Here is a 26,664-nt window from a genome sequence, read left to right as displayed (position 1 = left end):
CTCCCCCCAAAAAAGCTAGGAACATTTCAAGATATTATTTAGATACGGGGAAAATATTAAAGACATGAGCCTACTGTCTGGGGACAATGGTATGTTATCAGATAACTGAGATACGCCAAACTTCTTGACTCTTGGGTGGTTTTTACCTTCTGCACCAGAAAGAAGTGATGGAACTAAAATGGAAAATCAAATATGATTAACAAGAAAATCAAAGCTCAGGAATTAATAAGAGGACTGTGAGTCACTTTAAATAAGTTTAGGGATACAGGACCAATAGATTACAATTTCAAGATATCTTTAAAAAATGGCTTGTATATGTTATCACAGAACTACAGTTGATAGCCTTGACAGAGTTACAAACAACAGAAGAGCAGATGTAATACCTAAGAGAGACAAATGTTATTTTATTTTTTGAAGGTAAAAGGATTCTAGGAAATGAAGATCAGTGATCTTGACACTATTCCCCAACATTCTAGAACAGGTTACTAAACAGATGGTTTGTGAGCACTTAAATTTTTTTTTTAAAACCTGCCATGGATTTGTTAAAAATAAGCCATGCTAAACCTCGTTTCCTTTTCTGACATGTTATTAGATGAGTGGATGAGAGAAATGCATTGGCTGTATAATGCCTGGACCAAGAAAAGTATGGAGTAAGTCTCTCATGGCCAACTGGGGTAAGTCCACTTACTATCTGTGTAACTTTGGGGAAGTTTCTTAATATCTGGGATTAAAGAGGCAAATGTCACAGATCTGTCAAGTTTCTGCATGTTTTGTGAGAAGAGGCACTGGAAGCCTTTGTTCTAGACTGTCTTTTCATGGATGTTTGCATAGCAAATAGCATTTGAAGACCAATAGTATCTCCCTCTGGAACAAAGGGAAGGTTTGCTTATAGCCCATTATAAAAGATCAGGGTTCCTAAACTTGGAGTTCCTTATGTGTGATACATAGTGTGCAGCATGGACTTGAGCCACCCTGTGGAGCCCCTGTGGGTCTGGGGTACAAGGAACCAAGAAACGCCTGAGGCTCATGCTGCTCGCTGTACCAGGAGTAATACAGTCCTTTGTACCTGACCTGGAAGTCTTCTGTCTTCTATAATCATCCACAAAACAGTGGCTGGCTAATCTGTCAGCATACAAGTAGGATGAAATCTCAGATACTTCACAGTGCTTGACAACCTGTGACTCAGCTTTGCCATTGGTAAAATGGGGAAATAACAGTAAGTCCTCATAAAGGTAGTATGAAGAATAAATTAATTCATACACAAATTGCTTAGAAAAGTACCTACTTAAGCTAACTGTTCAACAAATGTTAGCTATTATTATAATGATAGTTATGATTCATTTCAAATGTATATAGGTAGGTAAATAATCCCATCCAAAGGAGTAATGACAAGTCAAAAAGTCCATACTCACTAAGTTCAGAAAAGGCTCTATTCTTAACCTTGTTCTGCTCAATATTTTCATAATTAATTAAGTAGCGCTATAAAAATGTATTAATCAAAATTATGGATGACACAATTGCTAACACAGATAATAGAATCAGGATATTTAAAAAATTTTGACATGCTGAATACACTAAACTATAAAGAAACAAATTTAACAGACATACAAATAAAGTATTCAAGTTGTATATTAATTGCAACCTACATGAAATGAATTACAATTCTAATAACAATGTAACAGGACTGAAAAAAAAACAAATTTGCCATTATGTTAGAGAAAAATTGAGATAAATTTTCATTGTGTTCTGTGTTGGTTAGGTTACATTCATGATATGATATTTAGCTCTGGATATACTTTAAAGGGAAACTCCAGCAAAGAGAAGCATACCCAGAGGAGAGTGATCAGAACTGTGAAGGGTGAAATAAATCCATATAGTATATATAAAGTATAACTGAAGAAATCTGACTTCTTTATCCTGAGAAAGGAAAGGTTTATTGAGGATAACAATTGTTCAGACATCTTCAGAATTATCTGTGTGAAACAGTCTGTGTAAAGCCAAAGGGTGGAGTTAGAAAAATGGCTAATTGACTTCAATTCAGTGTAAAGAAGAACTTTCTATCAATTACAGTTTTCAAATATTGGGTATTAAGATAAGTTCTTCATGCATGGAAGTTTTTGAAAGCCACTAGCCAGGACTATGAAAATGGGGATTGCCTCTTTCACGTACAGATGTCTTTAAACTGCTCACTTCTTATCTGTAAAAAAAGGCAACCCATAGGGAGTTTCTCCAGGCCTCTTGTGTATTTTCACTTCTGTCTTGCCTCCCTGGTTTCTGTTCCATTTCAGCCTAGCTGGCCTCTTCAAACCGATTATTTGTTCTTAGCTGCCCACCTGGCTTTTTGATTTACCTCTCTGATTATTTCCTTTTTCCATACACTGCAGCCCATAGGCCATCTCACAGTAGCACCTGGGTAACAGACCCTGGTCCCATCTCCCGTCTGCTTTGGAAGGGAAATAAAAAATTAATTTCATGATCTCAAAGGTTTCTTTCAATTCTAGGATTCCTGGATCCTTCTTACTTCTTTTGCCACATCCACAGATTGGTGTATGATCAGTAATTGATGAATAAATAAATAAGTGAATGAATAAATGAGCATTATTAAGCAATTGATAATGAGCTTCTTTCTTCTTTAAAAACTAGGTACCTGAATGGGTCTGACATCTTTCAACCAGTCAAACAGATGACAAGGAGTGAAAAGACAAGAAGAGCAAACACCTGTGGAAACAAAGGAATGAAGTATGAGAGCAAGAGAAAGATTAGGGGTGGAAACAGAAATGAAGGCAGACAGCTATGGAGAAGACCACAAAATTAACTCTCTGAAATGATTAATTAGTAAAGTCTCTAGTTCATAAGCCAAGCCAATTTATAAGTCAAAATAAAATTTAAGGGTATATTAAATTAACATATATTTGAATTAAAAAATGAGAGGAGAATTCTAAACTCCTCAGAAATATGACAGGAGCACGAACTACATTCTTGCAAAGGCAAAAATGATATACACAACAATATCGGTGAATCTCATGCATTAAGCCAGGTGAAAGAAGCCTGCCTCAGAAGGCTACATACTGCATGATGTATAAATATAAGACAGAGTTGAATGTAATACACATATATATATAAAATACATATATATACATACACAATGTAATATTATTCAACCTTGAGAAAGGAGTATATCCTGCCATTTGCAACAACATGGATGGACCCCGAGCACATTAAGCTGAGACAAGTCAGAGAGAGGAAGACATGTACTGTATGACACCACATATAAATGTGGAATCTAATAAAGTTAAACGTGTAAAAAACAGAGAGTGAAATGGTGGTTACCAAGAGATGGGGATGGGGGACTAAGACTGATGTTGTTTAAGGGTACAAACTTGGAAGCAGTAGTAAATAAGCCACAGAGATCTAATATACAGTATAATGAATATAGACAACAATATTGCACTATAATTTTGTGATGTGATAGATATGGCTACAATGCCAATCATCTACAATATATAACAGGCTGGACAACTTAAATGTAAACAGTGTTACATATCAAATTCATTCAATTAAAAAAACTGTTCCCCTCCCCCAAAAAACAGACTTGAAGAAAACAAAACCCTAGGGATAGAAAATAGATCAGTGGTTACTAGATGCTACAGGATGAGAGGAGGGGTTGACTAAAAACCATATGAAAAAATTCTGGAGCATGATGGAACTGTTCCAAATCTTAATTGTGGTAGTGATTACACAACTATATATGTTTGTCAAAATATATAGAACTGTACATTAAAAAGAAGCAAATTTTACTGTATATAAATTATCTTTAAAAATGGAAAAAAATTAAAGAGCTTAAAACAACTCTGTAAAGATGAGCAATTAAAACATGGTTTGTGTTATTAATAAATCACAATAAAATCATAGCAATATTTTCTTAGGTCAGTCTCCCAGGGCAAAAGAAATAAAAGCAAAAATAAACAAATGGGACCTAATCAAACTTACAAGCTTTTGCACAGCGCAGGAAACCATCAACAAAATGAAAAGACAACCTACGGACTGGGAGAAAATATTTGCAAATGATGTGACCGACAAGGGCTTAATTTCCAAAATATACAAACAGCTCATACAATTCAATATCAAAAAACCCCCAAACAACCCAATGAAACAATGGGCAGAAAACCTAAATAGACATTTCTCAAAGAAGACATACAGATGGCCAACAGGCACATGAAAACATGCTCAAGGTCACTAATTATTAGAGAAATGCAAATCAAAACTACAATGAGGTATCACCTCACACTGGTCAGAATGGCCATCATCAAAAAGTCTACAAATAATAGGGAGTTCCCTGTTTGCCTAATGGTTAGGGTTCCAGGCTTTCACTGCTGTGTGGCCCAGGTTCAATCCCTGGTCAGGGAACTGAGATCCTGCAAGCCATGCAAGGGGTGACCATATTAAAAAAAAATAAAAGTCTATAAACAATAAATAAGATATGGAGAAAAGGGAACCCTCCTTCACTATCAGTGGGAATGTAAATTGGTGCAGTCACTTTGGAACACTGTAGGGAGTTTCCTTAAAAAACTAAAAATAGAACTACCATATGATCCAGCAATCCCATTCCTGGACATGTATCGAGAAAAGACGAAAACCCTAATTCAAAAAGATACATGCACCCCAATGTTCATAGCAGTGCTATTTACAACAGCCAAGACATGGAAGCAACCTAAGCGTCCATCAACAGATGAGTGAAGATGTGGTGTTTGTAAACACACACATACATACAATGGAATATTACTCAGCCGTAAAAAGAATGAAATATTGCCATTTGCAGCAACATGGATGGACCTAGAAATGATCATACTAAGTGAAGTAAGGCAGAGAAAGACAAGTATCATATGATATCACTTATATGTGGAATCTAAGAAATAATACAAATGAACTTATTTACAAAACAGAAACAGACTCACAGACATAGAAAACAAACCAAAGGGTAAAGGGAGAGGGAGGGATAAATTAGGAGTATGGAATTAACAGATACATACCACTATACATAAAATAAACAACAAGGATCTACTGTATAGCATAGGGAACTATATTCAATATTTTGTAATAACCTATAATGGAAAAGAATCTGAACATATAACTGAATCACTTTGCTATACACCTGAAACACAATATTGTACATCAACCACAGTTCAATTGAAAAATGGAAAAAATTAAAGGTATTAAAACAACTTGGTAAAGATGAGCAATTAAAATATCATTTGTATCATTAATAAATCACAGTGAAGGTAACAATTTTGAAAGAAACTTATCAGGATCATTTTTACAATACAGTGACCAATATCTTATTTAAAAATGAAACATCAAATGTATAGCCAAATAGCTTTTTTAAAATAAATATATTTTCACTGTCTTATAAATAGGTAACATGTAAAAATAAAATTAATCATTCACATTCTATTTTTAAATGTCCTCTCATAAAAATGTAATTCTAGTAATAAGAAAATAAACATTAAATATTTTATTATTTATTTATTCATATCTTTTTACCATATATTCTCTATTACTGTACATTTGCCCTTAAAATTAGATCTTATATAGTCAGAAAAACAAGTTGTCTCTCAAAATAAAAACAAAACTTATAATAACAATGTTCCTTTAATATAGTTATATGAGTAAGCATGTACTTGGTCATATTTTAGAATCTGGCATTGTTTCAGCCAAGTGGGAATGAGATGTTTCTAGGACACAATTAGAGAGATATCAAGGAGAACAGATATGTAAAATCAAATACCTATTAGAAATGACAAACTGCATTGCCTTTCTTCTATTTGTGGAATAGTCTGAGCAATAGACATGTGGGACTAGAGATAGTTTGAAATTACTGAAAATTACAAAAGAGCAAAGAATTGGAAGTGATAAGAGGGCAACTTAAAAGCACACTTTTCTGGAAGTAGAGAAATGTTATAAATAGATCAAGAAAATACAGATTTAAAATTATTATATTTGGGACAACACAAAGTGAGACTGTCAAATGAATTTTATTTTTAGTTACAGGCGTATACATTCTCTGTAACATACAACAAGGTAAAATGTATTGAAAAGTGAACATCTGCAAGCTTACATCACTGCTAAAAACGACCACAGTTTATAATCCCCGCCTTCTGAGAAGTAATCTGTAGCTACACTCCTGATTTGTCTACATAGTAGGCTGATGGTCAGAATGAGAAAAGAGACAACACCATGCATGGGGCGGCACACTTCATGGGGTATGTACACTTGGTGTAACTGCACGCATTGCACGATTGGGGGACGGGACAGCAAAACAGTGAAGGAATAACCTAGACGAGGCTCTAAAGACTTTGCAGCATTTCCCAGGAGAAGAAAAGATGTCTCAAGAAAGGTGGGACCAAGCTTCCTATGCGGTACACTGTATTAAACCTCAGGTCACTCTCTTTAAGCTAAACTACAGCCAAGACATGCAGCACCCCTACAGCTGGGAGTTATGTTTCCTTTTAACGTAGCACAATGCACAGACTGGACCATGAGGCGATCCAACGTTTCAGGTGTGTGTGTGTAAGGTCCATTAAAAAGGAGAGCTCTAAGTTTAGAAAGACAAAGTTTATCAAACAGCTCATGCAACTCCACATTTTATTTCTGGATTGGTGCCACCAACAGCTAAATATATAAATGAGCACAGGACCAAGGCAAAATTGTGAAGAAATTAATATTTATGGGATGTTAATGGTATGCGCTTCAGGGAAGAGGATGCCAGGCGGTTATTTATTTTTCTCAACCCTAACATGACCAACTCCACATGCACTCACTTCTCCTCTCCTTGTTTCATCATCCTGGTTAAATAAGGGGAGGCTCCATTCCTGACTGAGAAGGAGGGGCGTGATGTGAAAATCCCAAGCGGGCTAAGACCACTGAAGAAAAATACTCTCACATTTTAACTGAGCCTCCTGAGCTTCATAAACAAAGTTATCTGTGGTAACTTTTTGTTGGTTTTAATTGTTTTTATTTTAGGAATTATCTTTTTCTCCCAGTCACTCTTACATGTGTGTTTACATGGTAGTAAGAGAGAACCTGTTCACAGCTTCAAATTTGATTCCACGTATTTCATAAAAGGTTTCTGTTGAAAGTAACCTAAAAACTAATCCAGTCTCTTTTTAATTTTGGAGGAAATGACTCACCCAATATTGCACAATAATTAAAGTCAGACCAAGGACCAGAATGCAGGTCTCCTGGCACTTAATGTGGAACTCTGAACAGTAAACCAAGTGGGCTGTTTTACTATATGAGATAATAATTACGCTTTCCAGAAGGTGTCATTTTCTTTCACATTCTAATATGCATTATTATTATCGGACAAGGCCTTTAATACAAAATTTCCTACTTGGAACAAGGAAAGGAGAATACACTGGGACTTGGAATAGCCAGATGGCAACATAGAGGGCACTGGGTACCTAAGGACCAGGATAAAAAAGGCAGAAAGCATAGGTTAGTAATTTTTTAAAAAGGGAAAAGTGGGGTAATTATGTAATAAAGCCCCACTTTGCCTTGCTTCAGCTTTCCAAGGACCACATATTCACTCGTGATATAATAAGAGATCAGAAGTATTCTGAAAGATCTCATAATTCAGTCAGGAGGAGGGAAGAGAAAAGAGAAAAATGAGATGAAGTAGGCAAAGAGAGACCTCCTTCATTACCAATAGAAAAGATTATAGACTCCTTTCTCTTTCTCAAGGTATTTAGAACAAAACTGCTGAGCAAGCTAAGGCAAATTTTAAATATGGACATAGTATGTGAGAGAGAGCTCTATAGGACATTAGGTTCATGAGAACATAATCGGTGTATGTGGGTGGTGTTATACGGAGAGTTGTATAACTTATTCAGGCCTTAGCTGAAGATGTCCCAAAGCAATGTGAGCAAACTAAAGAGTGGGATTTTAAATTTGGAAAGATGGACTTTCCAGCAAATCATAAATCCACAACCTGCTCTGTTTAAAGATAGATACTGAAAGGATGAAAGAAAAGACACGTTGTAAACTATGATGTGTGTGCCAATGCAAAAAAACTAAAGCTACCTAAATCTAAAGGTTTCACAACAGACTTTGACTTAACCCATTTTCGTCCCTTTTTCCTCACAGAAGATCCCCAGAATTACTTGGAATGCCCGTGTTGTACTCATAGTGTAGCCATTAGAAACATCTATATACATGACTTATGCTAGTCATATTAAGATATAATGATAAGTTATATGATTAAATGTCAGTTAAACAGTGCTAAGCATTATTATATTGAAGCACTCAACTATTGAGCATTTGTCATCCAAAAGCACGAACATCCACTCACAACTTTCAAGTTAAATGTCATATTGTTTCTCAGATCAAGAGTAAAAAAGAGACACAGAAAAATGAAATTGAAGCATACCCACCTGAGATGAGAGCCATGTCTTGGCCAATATAAGAGTAATATGGTATAAAATTAGTGTAAGATGAAAAAGTAAGGTGAAAAGGAATTTCAATGACACACACACAAAATAGAGCAATGATACAGACAGAAGTAACTTCCTGGACCTCCACAAAGTCATGCATTCCTCAATTCAATATTTAGTTTTAGAGCTCCTACCAAGTACAAGGCATGTTCTAAGCACTGGGTTAGAACAGTGCCCAAAAGAAAATCTTTGGATCCATGGAATATACAATCTCATTGAGGGAACAGATGATAAATAAAGAAACAATCTTTTTAAAGTCAGCTGATAGTGCTATGGGGGAAAATAACGTATGGTAAAGTTGACAGAGCATGATCAATGAGGATTTGTTCTTTTATATAGGGCGGTCAGAGAAGGCTTCTTTTATAAGGATACGTTTGAGCAGAGACCTGAAGTTAGTGAAGATACCTGAGGGTAGAGCATTCCAGACAGAGAGAATAGAGAGGAAAACTCTGAGGTGGGAATCAGCTGATCCTATTTTGAGGAATGTCAAGGAAGTCAGTGTCTAGAGGTGACTGAATAAGAGGAAAATGATAGAAAATACTGTCAGGTAGCAGGTGTCAAATAATATGGACTTATGTAAGGTCTTTGTCTTTTATTCTGAGAGACATAGAAGCTGTTGGAAGGTTTATACAAAAGAGTGACATAATCAAACAGATATATCTTCAAAAGATCACTCTGCTACATGGAGAATAAACTGTGGTGCCTGGAGGGAGAAGAAAGGGGATAAATAAGCAGCTACTGCAACAGTTCAAGGATTTGCTGATAGTCTATCTGATCAGACTGGTTGAGGGTGTACTAACCAGATGTATAAAACAAGATTTGGGGGGACCACTTAGCTCAACTAAAGACAGACTGAGAAAGGGGAAAAAATGAAGACAAAAAGGAAGTGAAGAGTTAGCTGCAGGCACACAGATATAGCTCAACCAAATCCTGGAACATAAATTTGGGTGAAGTAATGGTGAGGAATAGCTTTTAAGGATGTTGGGGATCTTTTTTTTTTTAAATGAGATGATTTTATGACAGTCTACATATGCTAAGATGTTAAGATATTTGGATTAATGTACTATAAGTTTCTCCACACTATCTGCCAGCAAGAAATTTTATAAACGCTTTCTCTGAAATATGCCTACCACAGATTTTTTTTCTTACCCCCTGAAATACACTTTAAGAAACTTTCTTTTTCTTAAATGGAGAAAAAGTTGCAAAATGATGGTTGTGGTTCTGTATGTGTACCAAAATGATACAAAACAAAAATAATGCAAAAAAAAAATTTCACAGAAAATGCCATCATAAAAGTTGAGAAGAAAAGAAATAAATGAATACCAGGAAAACTTCAGGTTCTTTGTAGTAGCATCCTTTCTTTGAGGAATTTAAAGTTAATTTCCTTAACCTGTTTTTTTAAAATTTTATGATATTCTCATGGTACAATTCTTTTAGACTTATGTTAGAAAGAGCTTTAAAAAGAAACACTAAAAACTTAAATAAATTTCAAATCAACATTATCTTCCACAAAGTATATTTTAAGGTTTCCAAGATAGAAATCAAAGGAAAATGAGGAACATTAATAAACTAAAAATGCTGAGAGCTTTTAAACCCCTGGGGATTCATCTATTTCACAGCAATGTGCTTTTTCAACATTTAAATTTTATTGGCTCCTGCTAATGAAAATAATTTGCCACAGCAGAAAGGAATGAAGATGTCAGCTCCATATGACATATTTATCAATATAATGGTAAGTAAGGTATGTTCTCGAGACCCTTGGTGGATTGTAGAAAAAAGTGTACAACTGACTGGGAAGTTGAATTCAATCAACAGAGTATACTAAAGTTAAAGAACACATATCTCAAATATCAAGGAATTCAAAAGGTTGAACCTTCACTCCACAGATAATTTATGGAGAAAATGGATTTTTAGTAAAATTTTACACAAATCATATAAATTGAGGGAATTTTAGAATTCAAATTGTTTGTGGTAAGGAAGCCAAACAAATGAACGAATACAAGTCAATTTAGAGAAAGTGAACCAAGTTCACAATCACAAAATAAAAAAAGTATTAGGATTCAGTGTGAACTATAAGCTATAAATTGTTAAAATATAATGTTGCTTTAAAATGAAATAGGGGTGATACAAGTATACCTCATTTCAGAGCACAGGTATATTCCGTTAATTTGGCTGCTGGGCAAAATTCTGTATAGATAAACACAAGTTCCTAGTCACTCCAATTATAAAATTGAGATTATGCTCCTAAAACTAGTTAGGTCAATACTTAACAATATCACATTTGAGAAAACAGCAAATCACTGAAGCATCTATTTAGAGAAAAAATAGTTTAAATGAATACCATTACTGAAAATAAGTCACCACATACATATAGGTTTACTTTTTCATTTTAACATTAATAGTGTTGGAACATAACAAATCTAAATATTCTCTAAGGACCTCTCTCCAGCATCTCAATATTCTAATGTTAACCTCTTAGCTATAATATCTCTTTATATTTCAGCAAAGTTACTCCCTTTTTTTGCTCATTTTGTTTGGGAAGTTGCAGGCAGGGGATAGATGAAAACACTGTGCAGAGCAAAAGAGTATACACAAAAATATATCAAAGGTAATGTCAGGGCAGAAGGAAATAAGCAAGTGGAAGTAAGTACCATTTATTTTAATAGGTAGGAACACCTACAAGGAAAGGCTATTCTACTTATTAGTATTTATGGAATTCAATAGTAGTGAATTTTCATATAACCAATGCTGCGTTTAAAAACAAAGTAATGTTATATTTAATCAACCCTCCTAACTATTCTTAGTTAAGGTGTTAAAAAACAAAACAGTTATGGGGACAAATGAAGAAGCTAAAGTTTGGAACAACTCCATAAGAAAGCATTGAAAATGACCTAAGCCTCATGAAAAAACAAACAAACCTAAAGAACTTAAATTATTTTTACCTGATAACACTCTGTAAGTGATATGACTGGAGTCCAATTATATTAAGAGATAAGTAGTTGGACCTAAGAAAATATTCATGTCATCTAAAAAAAAGAAGAGATGTAAACTATGGCATAAAAAACTCAAATTAGGCATTAGGTTATTTGTGGATCATAAGCACTGGAATATGTTTAAGGAGAGTTTCAAGCACCTTTCAGAAGGCTTAAGAAGACAAACAACAATCTTTCTGGGTTGGATTTGACCAAGTTTGTTAGAACTCTATGAATTGAGCACTACATAAACAAGGTCACTTTCAAAATCTATGCAAATCTTAAAATACACTAATTAGGGGGCCTAATTTAAGAAATAAACTTTCTTTTATCAAAGGGCAGTATGAATCTGGGCCCTGGTTAGAACATTTTAGATCCATTCATTTATCACTAAGATCACTACCATCTATCACAAAGTTAAAGAAAAAAACAAACAAAAAAAACTGTGCCATGAATTAGTATTCAGTGACTGTAATGCAACTGATATTATTTTGGAATTCAACTGTGATTTGCAATTTTATTTAGCAACACTCATGCCAAGAGAACTTCTTAGTGATATTCTCTTACAAGTCAATGGTCTCTCTTTTTTTTAATTTTTATTGGAGTATAGTTGCTTTACAATATTCTGTTAGTTTCTGCTGTACAGCAAAGTGAATCTGCTATACGTATACATATATCCCCTCTTTTTTGGATTTCCTTCCCATTTAAGTCACCACAGAGCATTGAGTAGAGTTCCCTGTGCTATACAGTAGGTTCTCATTAGTTATCTATTTTACACATGGTATCAACAGTGTATATATGTCAATCCCAATCTCCCAATTCATCCCACCCTGCCATTTCCCCCTTGGTTTCTTTTTGATTTAACTGAGAGAGACAGAAAATACATAACCACTTCCAACATTCAGTTTTCTATCAGTATTATAACTAATAGTTGACACAACATGAGACTGTCCACACAGAAACAGACAAGGGTGATGAAGCAGAGCAGCTATAAATCTTTAAATATAACACAAACAATATCTCTTGTATGTAATTAAGTACCGTAACCCTCACATTTTCTCTTGAAATAAAAATGTCTGGTAAATGTGGCTATGTTCAATATATTATTATATGCTCTAAAAGTCTCAATCAAGCCATGAAGGTATGTTCACATATTTAAATATACTTTTCATAAAGTACAATTCTAATAGTTATGCAAAGAGAGTTTTGTGTTTCTGAGTTTTTGCTTGTACAAAAGGAACATAACTTCTCATTACAGGTTTTCTGTCATTTTAATGTTCACCGTTTTTGCTATTTTTTGGTGTGTCACATACAGCAATTTCCCCTATTTTAGGATTCTAGAATATCACAAAGATTTATTTTATTTTATTTTTAAAGCAAAACCACTGTACTACCATCAATGCAAAGAAATAAAACTCCAAAGACAGTTTACTCAGATATAACTATTCATAAATCTATTCATATCATAATGTAATTATAGGTCTCTTTTCACTCGAAAACAATATTCAGTTCTAGAATTTCCATCATCTGAATCCTGAAGTATAAGTTGAGGAATTTTGAAAGATAGTTTAAAATAGCTCATAACTGTTATTTGTATACATTTCCCTTTGATTGCTCTATTTTAATATTCATCATAGTGTAATAGTAACATTTAATAAACTATGTATAAAAAAACTTGTACTCACATTTAAATTGAATGTTAAAAATTATTCCCTTAATTTTTTTTTGTATTCTTGTACTTAAAAGTGAAATTTAAGATGATCTTTTAAAATTGAGTGCCTTCTGTCACTTACCAACAGGGATGTATCATCAGGTTTCTAGTCTCCTCTTTAAAAAGTAACTTTATCACAATTAAACCTTTCTTTCACTTAAGTTTTAAATAACAATGAAATAGTGGGTTTCTTAGAGAAGGACTGAACGGAACAACTACTGAACGTGGGTCTAGTTTAGTAATAAAAATGGAAGGATGGACGAAAGGAAAGAAACAACTTTTAAAAGCTCTAAAGCTGAAGTGAAATTTTATGACCCTAATGACCATAGTGTATATAACTTTATACCCACTTTATTAATACATATACAAATAAATCAAAATTGTAAATTATTGTTTAGCAGTATTAAACAAACACTACATTTTAAAATTCCAGGACACTGAGAATATACTTATCCATAACTCACAATGACAGAAAAGATAAACAGGCCTTTTGACAACATAAAACCTTTCCTGAGGTACACCACAATGCAAAATTGAAGATAAAGATATCTGAAAGCTCATCTTTGAGTTTTGACCTCTAGCATAGACGTGCTATTAAACACACCCCTCCTGTCTCCACTGAAGCCTAACCAAACTATTTGAGTTAGGAGAGTGTGCAAAGATGTGTCTTCCAGGCAAACTTTTGTTTTCTAAAAGTTAATCTCCCGAAATACTTCCAGTTGGAAATCGTCCACTTGAGCTACTTGACACCAGGGCGTCACTTTCTCCCCTTGGCTTACCTGCTACTACTTAATTATTCTTCTAAGCAGGCTCTGGACAAGTTGGGGAGGTAGCTCTTTCAGCACTTCTGAATCCATGACGACTACAAATGTACACACCTAACACACTCCCACAGGTCTTTCACACGTCGCGAAAGCCTGACCACCTGGGAGCAGACAGGACTCGAGGAACAATCCTCAAGATCAAGAAACTGACTGGATTTCAGCATGTGGTGAGAGAAAATGGGCGGGGCGGGGTGGGTGGAAATAGGAGCACTACAGACAGAAGCTGTCCATTAAGCGGTTTAAAACTGTTGGTTACAAAGCTGAATAAACAAATACACAGATGGGTCTACTTCCTTGGGGACTCCGGAGTCTGAGGAGACCCCCGAGCGGTGTCCAGTTGGGCCTCTCTTGCCCAGTCCGCGTGCAAAGCGCGCACTGGTTCCGCTCTCAAATGCCCCAGACTCGCACGTGCCTTTCCCTCCCGTTGCTCCTAATGAGTTTCACCCGCGCGCCAGGTGCCCTGAGAGACTTACCTAAGGGATCTCAGAGTCTGAGGATAGGAGGGCAACTTTCCCTCCCTGCTCTAGCCCGACCCGAACGCCCGGGGCAAGCGAGGGTCCACGCAGAAGCTAGTCCCTAGGTCCGGGTGCGCGGGCGTCCGGGCGCTTTGCGGCCCGAGGGGCGGGGAGAGGCGCGCGGGAGACGTGAGGGCGGCGGGCGCGGCCACCTCGTGGGTCCGGCCCGCGCCGCCGCCGCACGTGCGCCGCCGCGAGCGCTAAGGGATGTCGGGAGACGCTCTCCCCCGGGGTCAAAGTCAACCCTACGCGCCCGCCCTCCGCTAGCCCGGGGCCTCCGGGGATTTACAGGTAAAAGCCAACCGAGAACACTCCCTTTCTCCGAAAGGTGTCTGCGCCCCTCCCTCGTGCCCTCCCTGAAGAACCGGGAAGCGCAATTTCACCCCCAAACCCACGCTCAGAGTGGGGAGACCTTTCCAAAGCTGAATAAAAATAAGAGCAGGACAGACCCCGGGTGAAGCGGCTCCTGCTAACCGTGGACAGGGGAAAGAGCGCGATCGGGGGCAGCAGTCGAGATGCAGGATCATCCTGAAGCGTCACTAGGGGCCAGGAGTTTCTTCGCTGGAGAAGCAGGACTGTCCCCTCTCCGCCTCCCATTCCAGAGAAGTACTTGTGAATTGTACGCTGAAGTGTCTAACTTTGAGACCAGAAGCGTGCACTTGCCCCACTGAGTAAATAAAGGTCAGCAGTTGGATCAGTAAAGTTGGTCCAACCGCCAGATGTTCTTACTCTTGTTTCTCCTCTGGGGGGGGGAGGGGTAGGAAGGAAGAGGAAGAGACAACAAACAAGAGAAATAAAAGAGTAAACGAACACAACTGGCGTCTCAACACACATATTCCTCCAGCCGCGGTCTCGCCAGACGAGGCAACACTTGGCACATACAAAACTAAAAATCGTCCGTGAGGCAACAGCAACCTCCCCTCTCTCGACTCCCCCTTTCCCACATCACAAAGCAAAATGAAAAAGAACAAGCGGTGATGTTGAGTCCGGAACGCGACCCGGATGCCGAGCCGAAATTTGACACATGTCACACCCGCCCCGCCGCGCCGCGCCGCACCGAGCGCAGCGACTGGGGCGAAACTTTGCCGCCGCCGCCGCCCTGGGAGGAGCGCGGAGCAGAGTAAAGGCGCACGAGCCCGGCCCTGGGTGGAGGTGGCTGGGACGGGCTGGGGGGCGGAGGTGAAGCGCGCCACAGTGAGGGCAAAGAAACTTACCGCGACCGAGGACGCCTGGGCAGCGTCCCGGGAGGTGGCACCCGCGGCGCCGAGGCAGAAGCTCCCAAACAACACACCCACGCGCGATTCCTGGCAGCTGCTGCCGCGAGTGGGGGCGCGCCCGGGGTGGGGGCTGGAGGAAGCCGCAGCTGGCGGACGCGGCCGCCTCATAAATAACCCGGACCGGCGCTCAAGGGCGGGCTGCGCGGGGCTCGAGCCGGGGCGCTGCGGCCGCCGCAGAGCTGCACGCGCCGGCGTGTCTCGCGCTTTCTCGGAGGCTCGCGCTGTCTCGCGCTGCCGCTCCCCCCACCCGGATCTGTGTGTGTGTGTGTATGTGTGTATGTGTGTGTGTCTATGTGTGTGAGTGTGCGCTGGCGGGCGCGCGCACCCGGCCGCGCGCGCGTGTTGTTGGCAATGCAAACTGTACACACGCTGAGCGCCGAGCCGCCTCTTCTCGGAGAGGCGGGCGGAGGGAAGGGACGCCTCCGAGGATTCTGAAGTACTGTTGGGCCACTTGTTTGTTTTTTACTTTGCGTTGTTATCGTTGACTGTTGTTGTTGATCCCCAAAGTGGTTTGGAACCAGCTGGTTAGAATGCCTGTCACCCCCATCCACCTATCTCCTCCCCCGGCTCCCCCAACTTCTTTAAGGGAGGGGGAAGCGCGGAGTAGACTGTTGTTCCGATTTGCAGGGGAGCCTCCTGGCTGACGTCAGGTCCACCTGCTCTGTAAACAACTCGCCGGAGAACTTGTTTGTTCTGCGCCGGTTCCTCCCCCACCCCCACCCTTCTCCCCACCTCCTGCTCCGCCTCCTCCCGCTCGGCCCAGACGGCGAGTCGAGGAAGGGGGTTGGGGAGGGAGGAGAGAACAAAACCGTATGCTGTATTGGCAAAGCCGAGTTGTGTCTGCTGCTCCTTGGCAGTCCCCAAAGTACGTCCTCTCAGCAGACGGAGCTGCTGGCAAATGAAACAGGGGATTCCAAGCGAAGTGCAGGAAGCCTCGAAGGGATCCGAAGCCCTCGGTGGCAAGGAGTGAAAGTACTCGATAGTCAGAAAGGGAGACCCAAGCGTGCGTTAAAACGCTGATTGGCCTTTCTTTTCACGGTGTGTGCCTCCGCGGCCTGGGGTGGAGAGAGGCCGAGTGTCTTTCTCACTCTTCATTGTTGTCGTGGCTCCTGTCTCACTTGGGCCCGGGAGTTCTCGGGCTTCCTCGTGGTCGCACAGCCCTGGTCACCGGCTTGGGGCCGGGCTGCGGGCCAGCCGGGGCGGAGCTTGGAAGGAAGGGCCCGCCGAGCTAGGACTCTTAGGGTCTGCGGCTTTCGAGACGGGCCCTATCAGTGGCTGAGGGGAGCAAAGTAACCGGAATGAAAGGAAGAAACTGCCAGAACTGCCGTGCGCACTTCAAAGCCGAGGCGCCGGCGTGGGGAGTGCGCGGGCCTAGCTTCCAGAGCGCGGGTCTCCGCTCCTGTCCGTGGGGTGGGACTCGGCTAGGAGGTCCCACGCGGGACCGAGAGGATGACAAGGGAAAGGCCGAGGGAGGACGAGACGGGCCCGAGTGGGACATGTGACCCGAGGGGAGGGGGTGTACCGTAGCCCCTATTCCACCGCCGCTCCTAGCAGGCCGTTCCTCCCCGCAGGCCCCCACCAGCCCCTCCCTTGCCCGCGGGCCGCGCGACCCTCCACTGGCCGCGTCCCCCTCGCGCCGCGGCGGAGCCGGCCGCTCTGCCAGCAAATCAGTCGCGAAGCGTGGCGTTCCGAAAGGTGCTGAAACTTTCCTCCAAATAGCTGCAGATGAGAGGCCGTGGCGAACAGACCCCGGCTCCCGGCTTCTTCCCGGCCAACTTTAACATCTCCAGTGGCAGAAGAGGGGAGGGGGTGACTGGGGAGACGGGCGAGCAGGACCAACTTATGCCTTTGAGTCTTTCTTTTCCTCAAAGAGCAGCGCGCCCTTTCTCTGAAGGGCAGAAGCGAACTCACACACACACACACACACTTGGCACCAACTCTTCCCTCCAGAACCCGCAGTTCTCCCGCGGAGGAAGCAGCCCTGGCACCCACATCTATAAACACACCGTCGGGTTTTCTAGTGAAACCAATTAAGTCAATAAGCCACGGGGCTGGTCCTGGGAAGACGGCCCCTGCCAGGAGGACAAGGGAAGAGGTAGAGTTGGGCTTTGAATTGCGGTGCTTTCTGTGAGCTTTCAAAACTCCAGGCAGTCCGTAAGTGCTCTGCCAGGGGATTGGGTCCTCACTCTTTTTTAAATTGTCTTTTTTCGAAATGCTGGCTGAATAGTGGACAAATAAACCGACATTTTTTAAAGATGGGAGCGAGGAGAGAAGGAGGGAGCAGTCATTTAAATTATAATACAAAACGCCAGATGTAAATGACCCCACCTCGCCCTTCTGAAAGGTGGAGATCATTTTATGATAGGTAATTTGCGTTTATACTTCACAAGCAACCCTAAGTAAAAAGCGGATTTTCTGAATTAACCTGAAACCATTTTGGAAAAGAGAAGAACAAACGGCGTCGAAATCCTTGGAGATCCGAGGATGTATCTTTCCACTGGGTTTGTGAATAAAGGCAACAGAACAGTCTAAAGGTCTACAGCTCCTCACTTTTTTCCCTTCTTCCTCCCCCGCATACACCGACCCCACTTACTTCCCTTTCTCTCTAGGGGTCCGACGGAGGAAGTGAGCGGGAAAGGTTTATTATAAATGAGTCTGGGCAACTTGGAAGAGAAGCTCAAGTTCCCAACGAGGAGAAAAGAAAGAGGGTTATGCTCTCGAGACTTGCAGAGGAGCGGATTTAGTTAGCCTTTCACTTTTCTGTACACAAAGACACGTTTTGGTGAAATTCACAGCCACTGACGTTTCTTTCCTGTGAGTACAAATAGCCAGGCGCCAAGAGGTGCAAACGGATATCTCAGTTGGAGGAGCATATCTTTCTCTACCGGCCGCGTACCCTGGCAGGGATCTTTCTAAGCGGGGCTGAGCCCGCAGCCCCCTTGGGCGCCCTGCTTAGCTTCGCCCCTGTTATCTATCTCCTCTTCGCCTGCTGCCATTCCCGGGCCACCCACTCTTCCCCCAGGGAAGACGCCCCGGGAGTTGAGAAAGCAGATCCTGCCAGGAGCGGCTGCCCCCGGCGGACCCCTCGCCCGCAGCCAATGGGCTGGGCCCGGGTTCGAGAGGTGAAAGTTCAGGCCCGGGGCTTGCGGCTCGCTCCCCCTCTGCCGTCGCCTCCCTCCCAGCCAGCGCCCCCGGCCACACTGCAGACCCAGCCCTGCTACCAGGGGCTGCCATGGTGGCATGTAGTTTGTTGATGGGTGGTCATAAAATATATTTATTTGCAATTCCTTTCCCTCGCCCACCACCCCCGCCCCGACATGGCCCCGAACACTGCAGGCTTTGTTCGCCTCGCTGCTGCCGGAGCCGGCCGGGGTTTAGCGCTCTCTGCTAAGAGACTCCAAAAAAAGTTGAAGTATAATAATAGGAAAACCGGGTTTCCGCAGCCAAGGGAAATGCTGAAAGGGCAAACAGCGAACGAATAGTTTTCTTTTGCACAAGTCACTGGTCAGCCCACTGGATCAAGGCAGCCTTGAAACGAAACACTGCGTATCAGAGAGAAGAGGGAAGCCAAATTCTGTCCCTGTAGTCGCTGCGCAGGGTCGTAGCCACAGTTCAAGTCTCCTTTGCAGCACGTGGGTCTGCAGAAGTCATTTAAAGAGGTTCCAGGGGAAAGTTAAACAGGGCTACTGGATAATTGAGGAGTTTCACCAAGTGGCCCTCGAAGTTCTCTCACTAAAATTTATTTGATTTCAAGTTTATTTTACGATGGAACCGCAAATCAACAAATTCCGAGCCATTGCTCTATTACGGTCCAAGCAAAAGGTAAATTCGTTTGAAATGGTCCCAGCCAGCGCATCTTCAGCGAACTAAACCACCCCAAACGAGACTAACTAAAGCCAGGATGAAGGGAAGCAACTGACGCGAATGACATGTATTAGAAACGTTGGTCAATGCTTCTCCGAGTGAACCGCTTGGATTTTTAGTTATTTGTTATAAGAATATAATTATTCACACATTTAGGTCTGTTTTCTCCAGAACTTTCAGTTAAACAACAATTACATTTTTCTTCTTCAGAGTCGGTTTATTGGTGTAATTGTGACTAATACTTAAAAATGTAACTGACTGCAGAGAGATTGCTAGCAGAGAGGGAAAGGGGAAAGTTTTTTTTAATTTTTTTTCTATTAGAGATATCATCTTCAAGGTTGTATTACTCACTTCAAATAGACTAACAAAAGTCTTCTTTAAATGCAAGGTAAAACATTTTTCTTTTCACGTAGAAGAACGGGCACATATCAGTTTCCTATTTTTCACATCCACTACAGTTTTCTGAAGATGAGCAACAAAACAGACTCCTTTTAGACATTCTCCTATCCTTACTCTCTTCCCAGACACATTTTTAGGAAAAAGAGAACATTCCAGTTTCACCGAAGTCAAATCAAGGATAATCTATGTTACGACGTTAAATTGAATGTAGAGGTTGCAAAATTGGTGGAGTTACACCACCATCTGTCGTTAAGCTTCGGGACTACAAAATTTGGGACCTATAATAAATCTTAATGAGCTTTCCCAACTTTTTTTTTTTTTTAATCGCAGACTACTCTTTCCGTTTGTGTTTTTATAACACATGCCCTAAAATTACCTGGATCCTGAATGAACGAATATGTCTTCATAAGCCCAATGCTTCTACCTGGGTTCTCTAGTTATCTCATCTTCAGAAAAACAAACAAAAAACAAAACAAAAATTAAAAAAACAAAACCAAAAACCCTTCATCTGCCAACCTCCAGATACAGATTTTTCAAATCAGCTGTGGGACTGCAGATTTTCACCCCTCCCGCCTTCCTTGCTTCTAACAGGCTGTTGATAGGAAAAATGGAGCCTAAACTGCAGGCTCCACCCTTGTCCTGGAATGAATAATAGGCTCTTAATTCTCTCTTGAATGTAACCTAGTTCTCTGGTAGTATATCTAATCTTGAAACGTGTAAACACAGCATATCTCTGCTAAGAGGCTGACTGTGAGTGTCTTTAAAAACTGATTGAAAGGCAGTTAATATCAGGTTCCAGTTCTGGTTGACCTTGCTGTGGAGACAAAGATCAATTGCTCTGGGCTAGAATCTTACCAAGGAAGCCTTTATCCAAATGAACACAGAAAGGGGACAATTCCTGGATAAAGAATTCCAGTGCTGACTCAAAAGCCTCCATTAAGCAATGAAAACTCTTTTTTCCCACAACACTCCAATGGCACGTATTTATATTACATCTATTTTTTTAAGGCTCTTCAAATATCTCAGTATCCATAATATTGCACCCCTTTCCATGTTAGGGATTTGATTACCAAATTTCTATTTTCCAGAAAAGAATTTAAAACAAAATGTAAATGTACTTCACTAGAAATAATAGTATGAAGCTGAATCATACTAAATTGTCTATATTTGACCAAATTTGACCCACACAAATGAAAATTTCATATGCTTAAATAGAACCCAGATTTTTTCTGAGACATATTCTGTCTCTGTAAGAGTAAGCATTAGTTAAATTGCCCAATCCCCGATATTTACTTCCTGCCACATTGATTCAAATATGTTGAATTGCCCAGTGCAGGGGCCCTTTGCTTGTTGATGTTTCTACAATTAAATTAGCCTTAGAGTTTGTATGTCTCTGAGTTACTGTGAAATTTTAGAGCTGAAGAAAACTTCAAGATATTCTAGTATACTCTCTTCATTTTAAAAACCATAAAGCAAAGGTCCAGAGGTGAAAGCAGGATCAAACAGCTAGTTAATAAAACTCTGATTACTTTTAACTATTACATGTTTCTAAACATTCAATGACCCTCCTTCCTTACTGCACAAAAGACATTTTTGCCACACACCCCCATCTTTTTATGTTTTCTTCATATCCATCAAAACTGACATGGCTCAGTGGTACCTTTCTTTGGGTATCAGTATAGTATTACAGATGGTTAGCTGTCATGTCATGTACACCGGAGAAAAAAAGTCTGATGACTTGTTTCTCTTGAAAGTCAGAGTCTATAAGATTTCTTCAATAATGTAAAGAGGTTCATCACTGTTGACTGCAAGTGTTCATCATAGAAAAAATGATGGCAGGAAGTGCTAACACAAACCACAGTTTATGATGTTTTTCAGGGTTAATAATCTTCAGGAACTCCTAGGGGAGCAAAAACCACTCCTAGGGGGCCTTCACTACATTCTTAAGAAATAAAGGCTATGAGATAAAATATAACCTTGATTTTTTTTAAGCTATGAGCAAAAAAACACTGTATCAAGATCCTGCGTCACTGTAGATTTTTATTTAGTTTAACAACTACATGGCTCCAATAAACATCATCGCTTACCCAAACAATGTACTGAAGTGGTTAATTGTCACCAATCATATTAAAGCTCAGCCATTTGTTCTCTCCTCCTTCCCCTTCTGCTCCTCCTTTGGGTTCTCCTTCTGTATCTCCCCCTCCTTTTACTCCTTCATTTTCTTCCCTCTGCTGTGATCTTTGTTACCACCCTCACAATAACAACTTCCAAAATTCCCCATAGATGTTTCTCTTCTAAGCTCTAGGTTTATTCAATTGCTTAATGATGGCACCATTTGAATTGTGAAAAGCTACCAACTTGCCCTCTTCACTCCTTGGCCAGCTACTCCTTATGCCGTCTGATTAATGGTTAATGACACCTTAATCCATCCAGTTCCGAAAGCCAGAAGATGCCACCTCCTCCATCTTCTTATATCCAAGCAGCATTAGGTTTTGTTCACTGTTACCTATTTAATTTTCCATCGTCCTCTTCCATCAATCCCCATTTCTTACCTGGTCATTCTTTATAACTTTCTCATCACCTTCCTGCTTTCAGTTGCTCTTTCAGTTCATCCTCCTCACTTCTTTCTAAAACATACCTAATATGTATATGTATAGCTGATTCACTTTGTTATACAGCAGAAACTAACACACCATTATAAAGCAATTATATTCCAATAAAGATGTTAAAAAAGAAAAAAAACAAAACAAAAAACCCCAAAAAACTATAAGGAAAAAAACAAAACATACCTAAAACACGTCACTTAGAATTATGCCAAGCTTCTCTATAGCTAATGAAATTTAATCTTAAATTCTGTAGTCTGACAGAGCAAATATGTCTGTCAAGTATGAGATAGCTAATAATCTTTTTTGAAAGGGATGAGTGAATGAATGCCCCAGACAAATACATTTTAGATGTTAAGTATATTCTGTCAGACATTGTCAGATATATTTTTAGCTGTGTATCATTTTCAGCAAATTTTAAGTCTACTTTGCTACCCAATCATTTGGCTAAAATAGTAAAGTAATAATCAAAGATTTTCATTATTTTTATATGAAAGAACTTACCAGACAGATATAAAAGTATATTCAACCTTGTATTCAAATTCCCAACTGTACTGTTTAATGGCTCAACAAATATTTACATACTAAGCACTGTGGTAGGTATTCTGAGATCTAAAGATATATGAGATTAGGTCTCTGCCCAGAGATTATATTCTAGTAATAGATGTAAGATATATAAAAGTTTATTTCAATAAAACATAAATTTCAATACAGCATAAGACAGAGGTATATACAGGATACAATGAAACCAGGGAAAATACTTCTTTAAGCTAGTTTTTTGTTTGTGATGAAAATTTAAGAAATAAATATATCTTTTAATCAAAAATTTATAATCGAATAGCAGCTTCAGAAAACATAATTTTTGGATAAAATTGCAAAGCTGTGGTAAAAACATGGTTAAATCAGAGACAATGGAGGGTTTAACAATTGTGAAGAAGTATCAGGCAATCCCTTGAATTATCTCATAGTACTCTTAAATACAGAATGCACTTTTATGGAAAGACTACTTCTAATTTGTCATGATTTTTCACTCCAGGAAAAGAGTTTTATAATAGATAGAAAAGAAAGAAAAAGAAAAAGAAAGTAAAAAGAACTGAAAAGAAAGAAAGAGAACATAAATATTTGGAGTTTAGAAGGGATTCACGTGTTTACCTCTCTTATCAGCCTCTAACTCTGAGGTGAGGAAAGCACCTGATCCTGGGCCAATATGGTTCCCTGGGGACAGTCATAGGAAATTGCTGATTGGTGGGGGAAATCTGTTTCCCCCACCAATCACCTTTTTCTGCCTCATCAAGGTGCATGCTTGGTTTCCTTATGTCCCTCTTTATTAACACCACTCTCACCTCATTAAATACAGTATTAGGCAACACTTTCCCAGTTATATACTACCTCCTCTCTAAGTTCTTCCCTCCACCCACACATTTCTAATTCTTTTTCATTTTAACTCAGGAAAACATTTCTCACTAATTCTGTCTCTATGTTTTTTTTTCTTTCTCCCTCTCTTCCAAGAAAACACACAAGTGCCCACACATACACACACACACACAATCATGGTAACATGCTTAAAAGCAGAACTAGTGATATAAGAAATCAAAGAACAGGGAAATTAACATGAAAATAGAAAAAAACTAAAAACTAGTACTATTAGCTTCTAAAACCTTGAAAGTCCCCATATAAAGAAGCAGTGAAACAGACACTGTTATACCCCTCTGTGAGTTAAATCAATACAATCCAATTGGAAAGCAATTTGGCAACTTGTGTTGAGGCTTTTTAAACTAGTCCCATAGCTAGACAGCAATCCAAAAGAAATGATCTGAAATACAGATGGAAAAGCTTCATGCAAAAGCTGTTTATCATAGAATTATTTACAATAGTGCATATTTGGAAACAATACAAAAAGTCAACAATATATAATGTAGTCTAACCACTAAAACAATATTATGAGATGTTTTAACAACACATAAAATGTTTTAGTTATATCATTTGGTGGAACAATAGTATATAAAAATACAAAAAAAGGCCAGAAAGAAACATACCATTTTGATACTGCTAAGCCGGCCCACAATGACCCCTACCGTCCTGAGGGTCACAGTCCTGTGTAGTCCCCTCCCACATTGCTTCAGGCTCCATCTATTTGGTATAAGTGATGGTATGTCACAGTTGAGCTTGGGTTATAAAAGACTATGTGACTTCTGTCTAGGGCTCTGGATCTGTCCCTTAGGTCACTTGCTCAGGCAAGCTGCCATGCTGCCAGCAGCTCTGTGGAGAGGCCTATATGGTGAGCAAGTGCTGTCTTCGGCCAACAGCCAGGGAACAAGTGAGGCCTGCCAAGAACCATGAGAGTGAACTTGGAAGCAGATTCTTCTTTCCCAATTAGGACTTCTTGAAATGACTGCAACCCTGGCCAACAACTTGATTACAACCTCATGAGTGAAACTGAACAAGAACCACTCAGTTAAACCACTCCTGGATTCCTGACCTTCAAAAACTATGAGCTAAAAAAAATGTTTGTTGACATAAAACTGTTAAGTTTTTTTTTGGGGGGGGGATTTGTTACACAGTAATAGATGGCTAATATAAACAAGATAAGAAAGGTTATATGTAAATAATAGAATTTCAGGTGATTTTTTTTCTTTCTATTTTTCATATTTTCAAATCCTCTGCAATGAAGATTTATTACTTTATAATTGGGAAAAATACTTTATTAAATAACTATTTTAAAAATTATGTTTGAAAAGACAGTGCCCTAAAGTACTTTTTAGAATTGCTACAAATTTAGTTCCCCCAATCAACATTCTCTAAGAAAACTGGATTTATCTCAAACATAGGACATAAATATAAAATTACATTTCAATTTTCCTTTGTACTTTATTTACTGAAGAGAGATATAGAGTAATATTTTACATTTTGTTAACACAAATAAACAGCATATCCACATATGGTAAGTATCTTTCATGAATTAGCAGGGTATCTGAACACCATTCACAACACTGTTTCTGAGAAAATGCATTCCAAGTTTTATACAACTCACTTAAAACATAATCTATTTTAACTTGCTATCTTCCTATACAGTTGGCCCTTCATAAGTAACCCTGGTTCCACATCCTCAGCTTCAACCAACCGTGGATTGAAAATATTTGAAAAAAAATTCCAGAAAGTTTCAAAAAGCAAAACTTGAACTTGCCTCTCAACTATTTACATAGCATTTACACTGTATTTACAACTATATACATAGCATTTACATTGTATTAAGTAATACAGAGATGATTTAAAGTATACTAGAGAATTGTGTAGGTTATATGCTAATATTATGCCATTTTATATAAGGAACTTGAGCACCCTTGGATCTTGGTATGTGCAAGCGGTCCTGAAATCAATCCCCCTCAGGGACTGAGGGACATCTGTACATTCCAATCAAAAAATCACACAGGTAAAAGACCTTTTAAGCTTTGATTATAGTGAACAGCATAAAAGTTAAAGTACTTTCAGTTTTATTCTAGGTAAATGAATAAAAACAAACTGTGAACTGATAAAGTTAAGACTAGATTCTCACTTCATATTTAATCATAAGAAACAATGATTGTCTCTTGAGGTTTTCCTAATTAGGTTATAGCACAGTTACAGCAGTTGAGTAGAGAAGGTCAATGCAAGTTTTAAATTAGTTTAGCAAAAATTAGCAAGTCAATAAACATGTTTTTGCAAATTACAATAAATATGCTAAAACAAATGGATTGCCTAACCTGTTAATAATTATGCCTTTTCTCTTCATATTATAAAAACCTCAAATAACAATTTTATGCTCAGTTGATTTCTCAAAAAGTTTAAGTCATTAAAAACCATAAAAGTCATTTTGGATTTTTATAATATTTTTTATATAATCAATTTTTGATTATATCTAGATTGTCTTATGGATTTAAATGTTGATAAAATAGGTACAGGAAATAATGTTCATAACATTGGAATATGCAGTGGGGGTATACTATTTAGTTATGTTGATAATAACTATGAAC

The 26,664-nt window shown here is 39.3% G+C and overlaps 1 protein-coding gene across 9 annotated transcripts in view; it reads right to left on the bottom strand.

Moving 5' to 3' along the window:
- FOXP2 (forkhead box P2) overlaps nt 1-16,089 on the bottom strand; it is a 536,551-nt gene extending 520,462 nt beyond the window's left edge. For 7 of the 9 annotated variants that reach the window (XM_081243526.1, XM_081243523.1, XM_081243529.1 and 4 more), the window contains exon 1: nt 15,726-16,089. The gene's annotated coding sequence lies outside the window, so the exon portion shown is untranslated. Of the gene's footprint in view, nt 1-14,469; nt 14,738-15,725 lie in introns of those variants that run through there. The other 2 variants (XM_081243527.1, XM_081243528.1) reach the window with 1 other exon arrangement.
- Between the last annotated feature and the right edge of the window lie 10,575 nt (nt 16,090-26,664).

The sequence above is a fragment of the Mesoplodon bidens genome (assembly GCF_964165515.1).
Source record: "Mesoplodon bidens genome assembly, chromosome: 9".
Classification (NCBI taxonomy): domain Eukaryota; kingdom Metazoa; phylum Chordata; class Mammalia; order Artiodactyla; family Ziphiidae; genus Mesoplodon; species Mesoplodon bidens.
Note: the sequence above shows the minus strand (reverse complement) of the source record. Positions and strands in the feature narration are given on the sequence as shown.